Raw genomic sequence first — 17,754 nt, forward strand, 5'->3', positions numbered from 1 at the left:
AGGAACCTGGAAGCTACGTGAGCTAGATGCATGAGTTGGCAAGGAAAGAGATAAATAATACAGAAGAGGATTGAGGAGAGCAAGTTTGTTATGAGATTCCCTCTGACTGTTATCTTTCTCTTTCCCTCTACAATATCTGATTTCCCCATATCCTTATGACTATCCTTTAATTTCTTTATCTTATTTGATCATGTAGTTTGTCATTTTTTCCCTTGATTACGATTGTATTGAGTAACTGAATCTATAAAGGAAAATACTACGATCATTTCAATTATTTTCCTTTCAGTATATGATAAAAACACAGCTCTTTTCCCTCCTACTTTTCTTACTTACTATTTGTTTAAGGAGTTGTTCACTATGCTGCATTTTGTTATCTATATAAGATCTAATTAGGTGCCATCTAATGAGTCTATAGCACCACTTTTAACATCATTGATGATATTTCAACAGATTTTAACACCGTTGCACCTTCAGGAACTAATATTTTAAAATAGACTAAATTTTGGTACTAATGCCATGGTTTTGAAATCTAAGGAACCAAAACCAAAATGAGCTCAAATTTTAGAGATCAAAAATTATATTAACCTTTTAAAAAACAAAATAAAAAATTATTTTAATCTCATATTCTATTTCTTAAGAATTAAAAAATCCTTGTATATTGGCCAAGAAACACTTTTTTTCAACAAAAAAAACTCTAGATTTTAAAAAATAATTTATCCCAATTTCAAGATTAATATTAATTTATGATTGATTTTTCCCCCAATATTTCATAGATGAATAATGGAAAGCATCAAGGATTTAGGTGATTTTATGCGAACAAATTAAAAATGCAATAGAATATGAAGAGCGGCCCTCGAATTGACTTTGATAACTTCAATAAAAAAAGACTTTGATAAATTTTCAATCTCGTAAAGGCTTCTGCTTTGCTTTTGGGCTCGGGTTTGTCAAGAAGACCCAAATTGCATAATGCCAATAAGTTTTTTGAGTAGAAAGGAATTTTATTATATAACAACTATTTACATCAGATACAAAAAAAGATGCCAATACATAGTCAAGGCAAGATCAGCCTAAGCATATCTAGTTAGGAAATCTTTCGCTTGTATAGTATGATTGCTTAGTGCTATGATCCCGTTCACTAATCTGTAAGGATTAGTACTTTCTCCTTCAAAAATCCTATGATTTCTTACATTCCAAAGTTTCCAGCACATTAAGCCAAAAACTAACGTCCAAGAAGTGTTATTATGGCTGATGCTAAGATTCTGGTCAAACCATTCATTGAGGGGTTGATTTGAGAGGTGTGACTGAATTTAAGGTGGCACGATGAGCTTCCAGCACGTATTGGCCAACTTATACTTTCTTAGGACATGGTTCAGGTCCTCGTTCTCTCTTTTCTACAGATGCTACAAGTGTCTGAATCTGCCACGCGCCGACGAACTCTAACTTCATTGGTTTGTAATTTGTTACTCATAGCCAACTATAGAAAGGTTCTAACTCTTTAGAGTCCAGGCCATTTCCAAGCAAGCTTCTAATGGCTGCTTTCATCATCCCAGTCATCTTCTATGATCAATTTGTAAGCAGACTTAGTAGTAAATTCCATGTTACTGGCAAGGCTCCATCCACACTTGTCTGCCTGTGCACGAGGTATAGGTGGGTGTATAGCAACGATTTGATCAAGGACATGCTAAGTCAAGGCGTTAGCAAACTCCCATTTCCAGTTTCTATTATTTATTACAAAATGGAGCATTGGCTTCTTTAAGTTGACTTCATCTATAAGGGGCAATAGTCAGATGTTTCAATAGACCTAGGTCCCTTACCCACGTGTCAGACCAGAATCTAATGCTCTTACCATCTCTAATTTTCCAAGTTAGGCCCAAATTAAGCTCTTCCTAGATTGGTTTTAGACTTCTCCATAGATGAGAACCATTAATTACTTTGAGGTCTTACTTATTAAAGGGAATGGTCTTGCTTATTAGAGGGAATCTATTCATATTTATGTTTGATGACTTGGACCTAAAATAAGCATGGTTGCATGGCAATTGTATATGCTAATTTGAGGAGAAAGGCTGAATTTTGGCCCACCACATTTTTAAGGTCACACCTCCTATTTTCCTCCATGTAAAGTCTCTAATAGTCATAGAGATCCTTTGACAGGTAGACTAGGCCAATTTGGTTGATTGCATTGCATAAATCGAGACAGTTGAGACTACAAATTAAGCAAGGGTCATCCTTCCAGCCAGAGAGAGTGTTTTTGCTTTCTATCCTTTATTTCCCTAGGTTATCAGTCCTTTTATATCCCAATCTGCTACATATATCTATACCATCCAGTCGAGTAACATTTTTGGAAAAAAAGTTTCTTGTTTCTACCTCACTAACTTTCTGTCTTGAGGCTACAGAAGTCAGCAAGCATTCTATTGATTAGTGCAATTTGGTCTATCACTGTGGAGTTGAATAGTATTAAGTCATCAGCAAAGAAAAGGTGGGATTAGGGGGGCCTCTTCTACCTATTTTGATTGGCTGCCAATTTTTGTTCTTAACTTCAACCTGAATAGCTTGAGATAGTCGTTCCATGCACAACACAAAAATGTATAGGATAGAGGGTCGCCTTGCCTAATGCCTCGCTATGGGTGGAAAGGCGAGGCCGACTTCCCATTCCAGAGGACTTGCATGGTTGAAGACTTCACACATCTCATAATAACATTAATTAAATTGGCTAGCAATCTTGCTTTAAAGAGTGTGTCTTTAAGAAAGTCCCAGTTGACCCTATCAAAAGCCTTCTCTAAGTCCATCTTGACAGCCATCCATCCCAATTTGCCAGTCTTCCGTCTCATTGAATATATGGCCTTTTGTGCAATAATAATATTGTTAACTATACTCTGTCTTGGAATAAAGCTTGCCTGGTAGGGTAGGCAGAGCACCGACATGACATGCAAGCTTAGTCTATTAGCTATAATTTTAGTGATGACCTTCTAGACTATTGTACATAAATTTATCGGCTGAAATTCCTTCAAGGTTTATGGATGTTCTATTTTTGGGATTAAGGCGATGAGGGTTCGATTGAAAGCAGGATCAATATCTCCCCCTTGGAATATATTCCTTACTTCTTTAAAAAGAGTCTCTGACAAATTCCCTCTGGGACTGGAAGAATAGGGCATGTAATCCGTCCACTCCTGATGACTTAAGAGGCAACATGTCAAATAAAGCCATCTTAGTTTCTTCTTTAGTGACTAGGCCATCGAGGGAATTTATCAAGTGATCGGGAATTTGAGGAAACAAACCTTTATACTGGTAAGATGGGAGTGAACATTACTCATTTGCGTACAGAGATTGGAAGAAATTTGTCGCCATCTCCTGGAGCTTACTTTGATCTGCCTCCCAGTTGCCGTCAGGTGCTTTCAACGCAAGGATAATTTCTTTTCCTTCGCACAATCGCCCTTGTATGGTAAAATTTTGTGTTACGATTGCCATTCTGTATCCACTGGGATCACAAATTTTTGAGCCAGATCATTTCTTCCCTCAAGCATTTATTCTCATATTTAATTCACAACTCCCTTTCTAGATGGAGATAGTAAGAGGAGAAGGGCCTTCATTCCAAGGCACGCTACACACCAAGCAGTCAATGCTGTAGTTTACCTTTGCATCTCCCAACCAACCCAAAAGTTTCTTTGTTCTAGATATGAGCTTCCTTTTCAAATCCTCAATCTTATAAACCAGGCTCCCATTTTGGGTCTATTTGGGAAACCAGTTTTGAAAAGTCTTGGTGAACCACCAAGCAGCGATAAATTTAAAAGGGGCTTGCTCTTTTCCTTTTTCCTTCTTAGGTTTAATAAGCAGAGGTCGATGGTCGCTTTGCAACCTGGGTAGGTGCATTGTGAGTGTAAAACCCTTATCCTCAAAACATTATAAACTCGTCGTAAAATCACTACTATGGTAGGAAAGGAAAGCTATTACAATAAACTACCATAGTAGAAAGAAATTGTGCAATTTTTGAAATTAACATTCAAACTCGAGTCAAACCCAAACTCTGTTGCATGCAACTAGAAATCATTCATTAACATCCACTGAGCATCTGGCTCGAGTAACAAAAGACATCAACATTAGCCCATCCAATTGGTTTCCAACAAAATAAAACAAAGTTTCACAAGACACTAGAAATGGCCTCTGGCCAACCCAAAATAAGGAGATAACACTCCCTCCAGTTTACAATAAGGCCGGGTAATCAAAATATTTCAAAGAGGGTCCTAATTGTGGCAATATATACTAGCCATATGTATACAAGGGCTAGAGGCCTAAAGCTAATCAAGCTCAAGCCTCTGCGTCTCTTCCCGATAGCACACGCCTAGAATCTTCACCTGAAAACATTGTAAACCACGGGGTGAGACAAACGTCCCAGTAACCAATCTTTCCAATTCAAGGTACTACTAAATAGATGCTCGTGAGGTGTCAAGTGGGGCAGTTCACAAGTAATATGATAAATGATAGCCACACAAGTCATGCAAGTGCAATGATGCAATCCCAACAACCATATCCCTCACTTTGGGGGATTTTCAAGAGCCGAACCGGCCTATCCCTCACTATGGGGACATAAGGAGCCATAAAAGGCCTATCCCTCACTCTGGGGGACGTAGGGAGCCAAAAGGCCTATCCCTCACTATGGGGGACGTAAAGAGCTAACCATCATGCATTAATGGAGGCCTTACCACGTGGTAGTAACAATCAAAACTCTCACCAATTCCCAATTCATGCATCATGCTCAAACCGTAATCAAAGAGTAAATGATCATTTCACAATTAACTTTTTCAGTGGCCTATCTTTCACAAGTTCCAGATTCAATCAATATCAATTTAAACCCCACAAGATGGTTTTCCTTTTTAATATACAACATACACTTTGAACACAGTTGTTACTCGGAGCACAAAACATAAATCTACTCACAATACCACAAAAGCATGTACAAGGATTGGAAAGTGGTTACCTCTCGCCTGAGCAAGGAATAACAAACCGACAATACGGCCTCGTGCACCAATAAGACTCACAACCGGTCTACACAAGCACACAAACACACAACCATCATGTATTAGCTTTCAACTAATAATGTGGCCAAAACAACAATTGGGGACACAAAATTCCTATCTCCAACCAAAACTCCACCCAACTCAAAAGGGTGTAACCATCAAGGCAACACTCCAAGGTCATAAAATCCATTTAAAACCTTAATTCCTTTCTAAACATCAATTAAAACTCATAACCTTAAGGACCCACCATAGGAATTCAACACCCAAACATCCCATTTGAACAATTGAAGTCTTAACAACATTCTAAACCAATTAAACATCCAATTTAACCCTCCTTAACATAACCCAAATCACAAAACTCAAAATCAACCTCCACATTATCATCCTCAATCACAAACCTCCCATTTTTATATACCCTAATTTCAAAACTCAAAGTTTTTCAAATCCAAGAAAACTACACTGATTAAATACTTAGACTAACCCAAAACAATCAATTAAACTCAAAACAATCGGTCAAAAACCTCAATTCCATAACAACCTAGAAAACTCTAGGGTTTCACCATAAATCCTCAGAAATTCCAAGAAAGAAAGTAGACTAGAGGTTAAAATCACTTACTTGAGGTAATGGATCCTTAGAAATGCTCCCTCCAAGCCAAAAGTTCGAAACCCTAGCAGAGCCTCTCTCTCTTCTTTCAGATTTTCTAATTTTCGCACATCTGACCCCTCCAGCGACTATATAGATTCGACCCCTTTCTCCGCGGCGAACTAATCCCGAGAGGGATTACTCGCCTGAAAACCTGACTTCGCCGTGGCGAAAGCTTCCCAAGAGGAAACTCTTGCTCGCCCAGAAAACCTTCGCCGCGGCATGCCCTAACTTCGCCGCGGCGAGACCTTCCGGAGAGGGAAACCTCACTCACCTGAACAACTTCACCGTGACATCCCTATGACTTCGCCGCGGCCAAACCTTCCCGAAAAGACACTTCCCCCTGGAACTCCCGGTTCGTCGCGACGAACATACCCTGAGAGGGTCTGTTCACCTATTCCTCCAACATACCTCAATTCCAACCCAAACACCAAGATCAACATTAAATCACTAATCTATCCTCAAAATCAACCAAAAGAGGTTATTAAAACCTGATAAAACTCAGGATGTTACAGTGAGTGTGCACGATTAGGATGAAATCCAACAATTATTAACTAGTGCTCTATCTAGTCTCGCTAGAAAATTCCCGCATTGCTATGTGTCTTTGGGCCCCTTGAAGCCAAGATCTAGCAATCTATTATTATGGATAAAATTTTGGAAATACTTATAGCCTGAGTGAGACCCTCACGCTCCTCCCTCCCAATCTTCTAAGGAAAGGGTGGCGTTAAAGTCCCCAACTAGTAACCATGCTTTATCATCATCAATCCTTAAAGAAGAAAGATCCTCCCATAGTTTGCTTTTTAAGGATGAACATGGGCTCATACTGCAGTAAAAAAGGCCTTGGATCCCCCAGCAACATTACTGATGGTCATATGAATAAATTGTTTGTGATTTTCTAGGACTTGCAATTGGACCTGATTATTCCATATCAACCAGATACTGCTACAGTATCCTTTAACCTCAACTCAGTGTGAATGTGTAACAACCCCCGTAACAAGTACACAATTACTTAATTTCAAAACAATAATTAATTCTTTAATGACCAATATAATCAAAAAGAGTTAACAAAAAATATTTAAGTAATAACTATGGTAAAAAGAATAAATGATACAATGAAAAACTACCATAATTATAAAAGACTCCACTAATTACTTTAAAAAGTCAACCATGGTTAAAAAAAAAATTAATCAAGTAGAAGTCTACCATGGTTATTAACAATTCGCATCTCTAACAAAGCAGTAATCACTATTTCATAATAGCCAAAATGATTAATATAACAAAAAATAACCAACACTTGATTTTGATGTATATGACAAATCCATCAACAATACTTTGAAATCACCAAATACAACAAAAACTAGTCATAAATGGATTAGGGCATTTGAAGCCCATCAGAATAATAACCACTACATCCTATAACAATTGCAACCAAAATAAAAGTCACATGTATGTCTAAAAGGTCTCTACCGAACAACACAAATCTAAAATGCAGTAAAAAAATTAAAAATATGTTAAGTGTAACAAAAAGGCCTTAAAGTTTGACAATATACATCAATCAAAGCATGTATAATAAAACAGAGGCTATAAAGAGCAGAAAAGGAAACTCAAGCCTTAAAAAACTTCCCTTTGGGACTAAGACCTAAACTCTGGCCTGAAAAATAATAAATAACCACGGGATAAATCAAATTGACCCAGTAGCCATAATTCCAATTCAACAAGTATACATGGAGTGATTACAAGATAGTTAAGTGGGCAAAGTATAATTTTGAATAACATATAGGGTAAACATCTTTACAGAAAACAATTTATAATAATTCAAAAAGTAACTTGCATACATAAAACTTCATCAACCATCCTTATAACCTCCTTGTAACCTCTGATAGAACCCATGGACCAATTACAAATGACAAGATTCGTCTCTTTAACAAGACTGCACCAAGTTCTCCAATAATCAGGTATAACTTGGCCAAAAGTTACAGAGCTCATATCAGACCATGGGTCTTTTTTCCTTGGAATACAAAAAAAGTGTCATGTCCCTTGGGCTGACCCTTGACCCGGCCAAATAAAAAGGTGATACTAAAGGCCCTAAGAATGTTAAAACCAGCCACTGGGCACCAAATGGCAGCTATACCACATGGTATGAAGTAACCAAACCTCCTACAATCGTACTCTATCAAAACTCGATACATTTCCATGAGTATTTCAACAATTAAATTTCACACAATTCAATATCCATAAGTTATTTTCATATTCAATACTCAATTTTGTTCAATGTCAATAATACAATCTCAAGATAAAACAATTCATGTCCACTTAACTAATAAATTTATCAAAACATAAATTTCATATTTTTATTCCACACTTTTTAGATATAAAACACTATAACATATAATAATAATATTTATAATATCAATATATGCTTATAATCACATTAACAAGCACACAAGATAAATTAAAAAGTGGTTATCTCAAGTTCTTGACACAATAACTAAAATGGGAGGATTTAAAACTCAAGAGCCCAAATCAAGCTCACTCTACAATAATAAATTTATAAACATGTAGTAATAAAAAAAACTAATTAGTATGACATTAAATAGTTTATTAATTAAATCCCCATAATTGACTCACTTAAAAATATCTTTAGGAAAAAATAATTATTCCTCCATTCCTCCAATCATCCCTCCAAATAATAATTTATAAAACTTCCCAACTCTATTCCACTCATTGACGTTATTAATAAGAGTAATTCCTTCAAATCATCCAAAAGCCCCCAAAATTGTTCACTTTGATTCTTAGGGGGGGAAAAAAACCATACATCAATACGCCTCAAATCATCATTACAATCCTATCCCCTTCTTCCATTAATCATCCCTTCCTCATTAGAATCATTAAAGTATAACATTTTTTCCAATTTATTCAAAACATGCAACTTCTACTAATTAAATTTTCTCCAAAAATCATCAACATTTTCATTCCAACAAAATTCTCAAAATCCCAGGCATTTAATATTCAATATGATCCCCAATGAACTAAACTAAATGATCAATTTTGAAATTAATATCACCATTATCACAAATCACAATTTTCCAACCAAACCCTAACTTGCTTTTCCTCAAATCAACCATCTAGATAAAAATAAAGGTCATGAGACTCATATTCTAACCCCATAGGCTCCATTAATATCGTAATAATAAGCCAGAAGCCTAAAAAAAAAATCTATCAAGCCCTAACAAACTTTATGTTTTAGTCAAAAACTTGAAAAGTAAAAAGAAGGTAAATAGGAAGAGGTAGGATGAAAATAGCTGCTTAGATATCTCAGATGAGACTAAGCAAGATCTCTTTTCATGCTTCCTCACAAACAAGGTGCCTCCATGAAAAATAAGAATACAGTGCGCTAGAGAGAAGGGAAAAAAAGAGGGAAAGGTTGCGCTGTAGCAAGGAAGAAGAAAAATGAATTTGAATAGACCACCCCACCCATTAACTAGATGGGTGGCGCATGCCCTCCTCCAAATTTTTTTTTGAAAAAACAAATGATGAGAGGGTCACAGGAAACGGAATTACTCCCTGCCCTCTCCAATAACAGTGGGTGGCTATGTGCCACCCACTTTTATTATTTTATAATATATATTTTATTTAATTATTTATTTTAATTTAATAATATTTCTTTTTTACAATAATAATATTTTTTTCCTCAACATAACTTGATTTATTTCCTTTTCCTCCTAAAATTATATCGTTTGTAATTAAGTCATTAAGAATAAATTTTATTCTGTATAAACTCCTTACTCAAATAGTAACATAATTCTAATTACTATTAATTAATTAAAAATATGACTTAAAATTTTAAAATAAATTAGAATGTTATAGAATGTGGGTAGCCAATTTTTTTGATCACTCTATATGCTTTAACTCCCGAGATTCTTGGCTTAACCAAAGCAATAATGTTATGTGTATAAACCCAAAGGAGGGATTTTAAAACTCTATGAAAACTGTTGGAGGCTGATCCTTGGTAATTTCAAACAAAGATTGATTTATTCATCTAAAGGGAGATTAGTGTTCCATCTCGGACCTCTTTGAGGCTGTTTCATTGTCAAACCCTGCTTCTACAGCTTCAATGAAGGTAAGTTCTTTGTCAGAAGTGAGGCAAGCACCAAATGCCTCTACAAGTGCCTTCGTAATCTCCTCAGAGGGTGTATCGATATCATCTTTGTTTTTGGGCCGAACGTTTTTTATTTTGACATTTGACTGTAACTTGAACTGAGGTTTATTGGGCTTTTATCAAGGGGCTTTGGCAGCTTATTCTCTTTTCCATTTCTTGGATTGGGTTTGGCTGCATTAATGTAGGCCCATTGCTCAAGCTAGTGGCTTTGTCAACTAGCTTTAAAGATTTTCTAACATCTTCAACTGTCACAACCATATGTGTGGCCTCATCTAGGGTCGTGGGGATTCGGGTCTCCCTATAGGCGGGTGAATAAAAGATGGTCTCCTTTTCCATTTTCCTTTGATAAATCTTCTTAGGCTCGTGCCCATGACAGATTTTGTTTCTTTTGACTTGCCTTCCCTTACTTTCCTTTGCACATCCGTATTGTTGTTAGAGGGATAAACGGTTGCTCTATCAACGAGGTCTCCTGTTGTAGGGTTACTTTCTTGATGCTACTTTGTGTTCTCTGAGAAGGCTAGGATATCATATTTGTTCCCTCTCTTATCACCATTGTGGCTAGAGTTCCCCTGCTTCTTCTTCGTACCTTTTCCACACCATTGCATAGATGGTACTTTCATCCACTCCCCAAAGAGCTACTCTTCACACTCTCTTAGTTCATGTGCTTTGGCCGCTACCTAAGGAATGTTCTGTTCAGTTCTCACCTGGACATTCTCTACTATGCTTGTAGAACCCGCCTTTACATTATGGTGCTATGCTTTCCTTAGGCAAGTGTAATATCCTTTAAAAAAAAATTCAAAAAAAAAGTAATTGAAAAATAATATAATATAATATAATATAATATAATATAATAATATTTTATTATATTTTTAAAAAAAACAAAAGTCCAACTTTCCACCGATATTTCGGTGGAAAGTTGGAGAGGGGGTGGAAAATTGAGAGGGGGCGGTGGAAAAACGTGGGGGTTGGGGTTGAAATTCCCCTCCCCCAATAATTGTGTGGGGGTGTTAAATACCCCCCCACAATCCATTCCCCCCCCACGACAGGCGCAAGAAGGAGCGAGAGAGAGAGAGAGAGAGGAAGTGTGTGTGAGCGAGAGAAACATACCGGTGAAGCAGAGGGCAAGCTTTGAAGATATTTTAGGTACATGAAATTATCTCTTTTCATCAAACTTTCTTCATAAATATTTCATATATATTTTATGCTTCCTAATAGTAGTATTATCATAGTGATTAGAGAGAATTTTGAGACTTATATATAATATAAGTATTGAGTTTTGACAAAAGATGACCATAGAAATTTAGAAGTAAATGAGTTGTTAATTTTAATCAGTTTAGATTTCTCTATTTGCTAGTTTTAGTATTTAAATTAATTTATTTAGTGGAAAATCTGTTATGTATGAGATATACCATATTTTTACCGATTAAATTTAAGTTAAATAATTTATTTGGATTGTTTGATATATTATTAAGATTTTAATCGGTTTAGTTTTATTTATTGGGTGACTGGAGGTTTTAAAATAATTATTGTAGCTAAAAAGTCTATTATTTATGAAAAAATATATATATGGTAGTTGTACCATTAAAGTTTTAATTAGATTATTTAGTTATAAATATTTGAAGTATTATTAAATTTTTGAGAGTTTGATTTTGAATTTTTAAACTTAAAAAGAGAGTTTTTAGAATTTATAACATAATAATTTTATATTTGGAAATTGTTGAAAATCCTTTTTATTAAGATAAATAATTTGGAGGTGGTAAATAAATAATTTAGGGTTGTTAGAAATTTAAATAATATAGAGAAGTTTAATTAATTAATTTATATTAATATGTGGTTATATTAATTGTGTAGATTAATTATTGGTTGAGCAAATGATTGACCTTGTGGTAATCCTAAGTATTGCTTTGGCGAGAGGTAACCACTTTCCACTTGTTATATGTGCTAATATGTTGTTTGTGAGTATTTTGCTATTTTTAGAATAATATTTGATATTTGGAACTTGAGTAGATATGTTATATCTTTTGAGCTATAAAAATTGTTTTGTGGGATTTTTGGAATTGTGATTGAGAAGTTTGGAAAAGATATATAATTTATATCTTATGGATTATACTGAGAAAAGATTGAGACATTTTTCATCATATTGTGAATGGTTGGTTGTTATTTGGATTTTGGATTGAGTCCTATCCTACCACGCGGTAAGGCCACCATTGGTGCACATTGGTTGGCTTCTTCTTTCGTCCCCCATAGTGAGGGATAGGCCTTTGTGGCTTCTTATTCGTCCCCCAGAGTGAGGGATAGGCCCATATGTTTGATTGATCCCCCAGAGTGAGGGATAGACTTATGTGGCTTGTGTGTTGGCCCCCCATAGTGAGGGTCTGGATGATTGAAATTATATGTATATGGATATATCTATAGTTCTCGAGAATTTATAACTGTCCCACTTGACACCTCACGAGCACGTGTTAGTATGTATGATGAGTTGGAAAGTTGGTTACTGAGGCATTTGTCTCACCCCGTGGTTTAACATTTTCAGGCGATAGTTCAGGTGGTGGCCCATCAGGGAAGGCTCCGGAGGCATAGTGTGCTGTTATAGCTTGTATAGCCTCCCTGCTTTTGTTCTATGTGTTGACTTGTTATATATTGCCACATAGGGCTCATCTACTATCATAATGTAAAATAATACTTTTAATTACTACTATCTGGTATGATAGGGCCGTGAGGAGGCCCGAGACATTTTAGACTTTGCGTATTACACTCATTTGATAGTGTTGACTTTTGACTAATGGGCTCTATGACTTATGTTAAAATGTTTTATCAGTTCGTGTGTTTGAAAGTGTAAGTTTGGTTTGGGCTAACGGTTGAATGATATTTCTGGACTTTGAAAGTCCAAGGCCCAAGTGAACGATTGATGTGGCTCGTAATATAAGTTTATTTCTTTTAATCATGATAGCGATTTTAAAATTTTAAGATTTCTTCTTTTCTATCATGGTTAATCATTCAGATAAATTGTTGGATTTAATCTAAAATGATTTTGAAAGAGCGGTTGTCACAGCAAGCATCTGCTAGATGCCCATAATAGCCACAATGGTAGCAGATTGTGGGTAGACCTTCGTATTCGGTGAACTGGGTAAGTCCATCTAGTTTAATCATGGAGACCAAAGGTTTAGTAAGATCAATCTTCACTATCGACCTTACAAACCTTGCTTTTTCCCCTCCTTCGGTATTATAATCAATTTTCAAGACTTGCCCAATAATATTGTCTATAGCTCTTAGCACACTCTTATGGTAGTAGTGATATGGGAGGCCAGGAAGGCGCACCCAACCAAAGACTTGCTTAATTTCCAGATGAATGGGTGAGAAAGAGGGATCCTAGGGATGAACAGTAAGATAATGCCCTTGTACCACCCATGGCCCCCCTAGTAAGGCATTTTGGTAGTCTAGTTCACTCGAGAGCTTAACCATATAGCAACCTCCTTCGAGCTCCATGAGGTTAAAGAAACCAGCAGGTTTCCACAAGTTAAGGATCTTGGTATAAAGCACATCCTACTTGACGTATCTCCCTAGGATTTTGACGACCACCGCATATTGCATGCATCGGTTCATATATTCCTTGATGCGTTGAGAGAAGGATATGGAAGGGATAAGCCCTTCCATTGTAATCATAACATCATCTCTGTCTATTAAAAGGTCTGCATCTTCATCACCATATCCTGTATTATTGTATCGATCAGAGCTGAGGAGTTTGTCTTTGAAGAAAACCCCTGTTGTACCTGGTGGGTGATGGGTGCCACCTTACTACTGATCCTTTTCCATATTTGTATGGTGTTCTAAGCTTTTCCACAAGTCATTATGATCTTTATTAGCAAAAAGTTGTCTCTGGACTTCTTTTACGGCATCTTCTTTCTTTTCGAACACTACGTTATCTTCAGTATCTATTTTTGTGTCATCTTCGCTTTTGTCTCTTAACTTTTTTGGTATTGTAGGCGTCTGTTGTGTTTGGTGTTCTTTCAGCCTTGCAGGTGAGCACCACATCAAGTTGCTCCTTCATCGCTGTTACCGTCACTCACCACCCATACCCCACTGGATGTGGTGATATGGGACGTATTATACCTCCGCTGCAGTGGGGAGCGAAGGAGGCGCTCTCATAATGTTTCGCCGCAATAGGCAGCAAGGACTCAATGCACGAAAGCAGAGAGAGAGAGAGAGGGAGAGATTTCTATATGGGGTCAGTGTCTTTCTTGAGTCTTGCAGTTTCAATTTCTTTACAATGCCAGTAAGTTTAAACACCACTATGGCATATTGCATGCTAAGTCCCAACAGCCGACATGATGATGTCCTTTAAGTTTATTCTCATTTTGATTTTGATTTTTTAAGTTTCAAATTATAGGTTTTGTTCTTTTAAGGGGCAACATGGTCTTAGTTTTTATTGGATTATGAGAACCAATGTTATAAATAAAAATAAACTTGTAGGACCAAAACTTATGATTTGAAACTTGATAGATCAAAACCAAAATAAAAGCAAACTTTAATGACCAAAATTTGTATTAACCCTTTTATTTAAAAAAATGATTTTCCTGATTTATTATATCAAAGAAAATATCTACTATTATTCATATCAATTACAAGTTCTCTAATCCTATTTTTGAAACATTAATATTTAATGGTGACATGAAACATAAAAGGACATGTAGCCATTTGTGATTGGAGAACTTGAGATCAATTTTAAGATTAATAAGTTTCTTATATCTATTATGCCATATATCTTTTTTTTTATTCATGTAAATCTATAATTAAATGTTAATAACTCAAAAATAAGACACGGTGACGTAAATGAAAATTTTGATATAATAAATATAAGTAATTTGATGCATCTCAATACGCGAAAAGCTGTCCTCGAATTGGCTTCTTCTTCTTCTTCTTCTTTTTTTCAAACACGATTTGGGTTAGCTTTGACAAATTTTCATTCTTGCAAAGGCTTCGGCTTTTCTTTTGGACTTGGGTTTGTTCGCAAGACCCAAATTGCACAAAGTGAGTCTTTCGCAATGAGATGCAGCCCGACAAACAACATTAGCAAGGTGAGATCCCTTTTTAAAAAATAATAATAATAATAAACACCACTACGACAAATTGCATCCTGAGCCCTAGCGGCCAATCTGAGATGGCTTTAAGAAAATGAGAAATAATGTGAAAATCCTATTTGAGACATTATCGGACATTAAATCTGAAGAGGTGTTCATACCTGATACCCGATAGTGTCTTAAACAATATTGCTTTCAATAGAAAGATAGCTGTGCTTACCAAACAAAAAAACAAAAAACAAAATTTTAAAATTCCTAATTGGTTTTTTTGGCTTAAAAAGAAATTCATTAAGAGTCTAGAAATTCTGATATTTCAATCAAGTTTAGTTAGAATTTTTCCTAGATAAAATTTGAAAAACCTGTGTATTTAATTATAGATAATCTTCCTAATTGTATATGTGCTCCAACACACAAATCAAGCTATGCACAAATGGACAGATTCTGGACAACATCTAAATTGTACAGGTCAATTAAGGAAAGGAAAAAACTTTAATCGAGCACTCGGCTTAGGGCCAGCAATTTTTTTTTTTCCCAAGACAGTCTAAAATTATTTTTCGGTCAAGGGATCGAATATTCTTGATATTTTGGCAGAGAAATATTGTGTATGTTTTGAAAGCTCAGTTATGAATTTGTCCGAGAAGGGGTAACTTAATAGCATGAAATCTTTCTAGAAAGCAAGAGTTCCGTTTATAATTTTAAACACATTAGTACCCAACCCTTTAAATGGCGAGAGAGAGAGAGAGAGATTCCTGTTGCTTTGAGGAATTAGTTCTTCTTCTTTAGCCGGAGATCTGTTGGCAAATCTTTATTTCATTAAATACATTAAATTGTTGGGTCCTGTTTAGTATGAAACATTGAAAATGAGATATGAGAATTAGAATTATGATTGAAAAAATTCATTAAAAAGTTCTTTAGCATAAATAATTACTTGTTACATAAGATTAAGTAAGTCTATAGAAGTAGAATTGGGAAATATCACTTCTCCCATGGTATCTATCAATTTCATATGTATGGGTTTGTCTAATCTCATATAATAAACAATCTTTCATGCTAAACACTATTTTCTTAATTTCAATCTCAATATCTCATTTTCAATAATTCATACCAAACAGTATCCTATAGTCATATAAATTGAAGATAAGCTAGCACTTTTGTGATACAGTGACACAAAGGGTGCCTTACGATATTGTGCTTCTCACGAGTTTAAATCGGCACTGCAAGCATTAGCTTGCTAAACCAAAATCAAATATAAATTGAAGCTACTAAACTATAAAGCGTACGTTAGCAGGATACATCCTATATATATATATATATATATATTCTTTCACTTAAATTTAAATATGTATGAGTTGAGTCATGCAAACTCAATCTGAGCACAAGTAGGGAAAGAGAAAGAAAAGAAAGGACGATATCATTGTTCATTGTGGAATAATGGGCCACCTTTTGTGGGCGTGAAAGAATCCACATGATCTCCAGAGACATAAACTCGTGGAGAATCTGTTTTACTCATTGAAAGTGACTTGTTTATGTTTTAATCACGTATCTGAACAATGATTCGGCAGTCTCATTTATTTAATCCCCTTGCTTTTTCTCCAACATCCCAAGTGTTTACCACATTTATATTTATTCCAATTCGACAAAAAGTCTCTTGTAATGCAAATATATCTGCATCCTTATAAAATATTTATTGATTTCCTCAGATCACGTCCCAGAACTAAAGTGAATCATTAAATATTTAAACTTGAACATGCATTAACCCTTTTAATGCTCTCATCTTGGTTCCTTCTTGCCCCACTCAATATCTCTTTTTCCCTACAAACTCCCACCTGAAGATTGATCATCGGGGGAATTTTTTATTTGTTGGAAACTATAAAGATGATTTTAAGTGTTGTTTTGTTTTTATGTATTAACCTTTTTTGTGCTAAAAATATATATTTAATCCTCGCACATTACTAAAGTTAATAACAAACTATCAATTCAAAGGACTTCGATTTTAAGTTATTGTATTTATAGTAAATCTAATTGGGAGCCGTCTACCATCTACCATGTATTCGTAAAGAGATTAATTATTTGCAATGGATAGAATACACGTGATTATATTTTACTAAAATTCTGCATATACTGAGACTTGAACTCAACACCTCATTTAAGCAGTACTAAGCTGCTTACCACTTAGACCAACCCCAGTTGGTGTGTGTGTGAGTGTATATATATATGAGCTCTTTGGTTTTGAATTTTATTTTCTGAGCTGAGTATATTTTTTGGTTTCGCAGTAGCCGTCAAGGGGGATGATCGTTGCTGCAGTGGCGGTTGATTTTGGCGGTCGCGGCAAGTATCTCACAATGGAAAAAAAAGATAAACATGTTTTTTAAAGAGCATACATCTATATGAAATAAAAATCACTCAAGTATACATTTTGTCATTTTATTTGATATCTAAAGTTTAAAAAATATATTTTTAGTTATTTAATTTTAAAATTATTATTTTTAATTGATAATTTTTATAATAGTTACAGTTGTTTTAAAAATTAAACTTAATATATTAACATTTAATTTTTTTTGTTAATATTCAAGATTTCAATAAAATTATTTTTTTGTTAACGACTTTAGAATAAAAGAATGACAAATAAAATTTTCAAAATTTAAAGACCAAATTAAAATTTATGTACAGTTAAAAACCTAAAAATATATTTTAGTTAATAAAAATTATATTCAAAGTTGTATATACATTTTGAATGTGTTTTATAAATTCACTTCAATTTTCCTTTGTTTTTTAATGTCTGCTTTATTAAATAACTCTTTGAACGTACATATCAATCAACGTCCTTTTTTTGGGTCATCCATATCAATCGACGTCTTACCA

Source organism: Neltuma alba, unplaced genomic scaffold (genome assembly GCF_004799145.2).
Source record: "Neltuma alba isolate B1F8T4 unplaced genomic scaffold, ASM479914v2 tig00012469_pilon, whole genome shotgun sequence".
NCBI lineage: Eukaryota > Viridiplantae > Streptophyta > Magnoliopsida > Fabales > Fabaceae > Neltuma > Neltuma alba.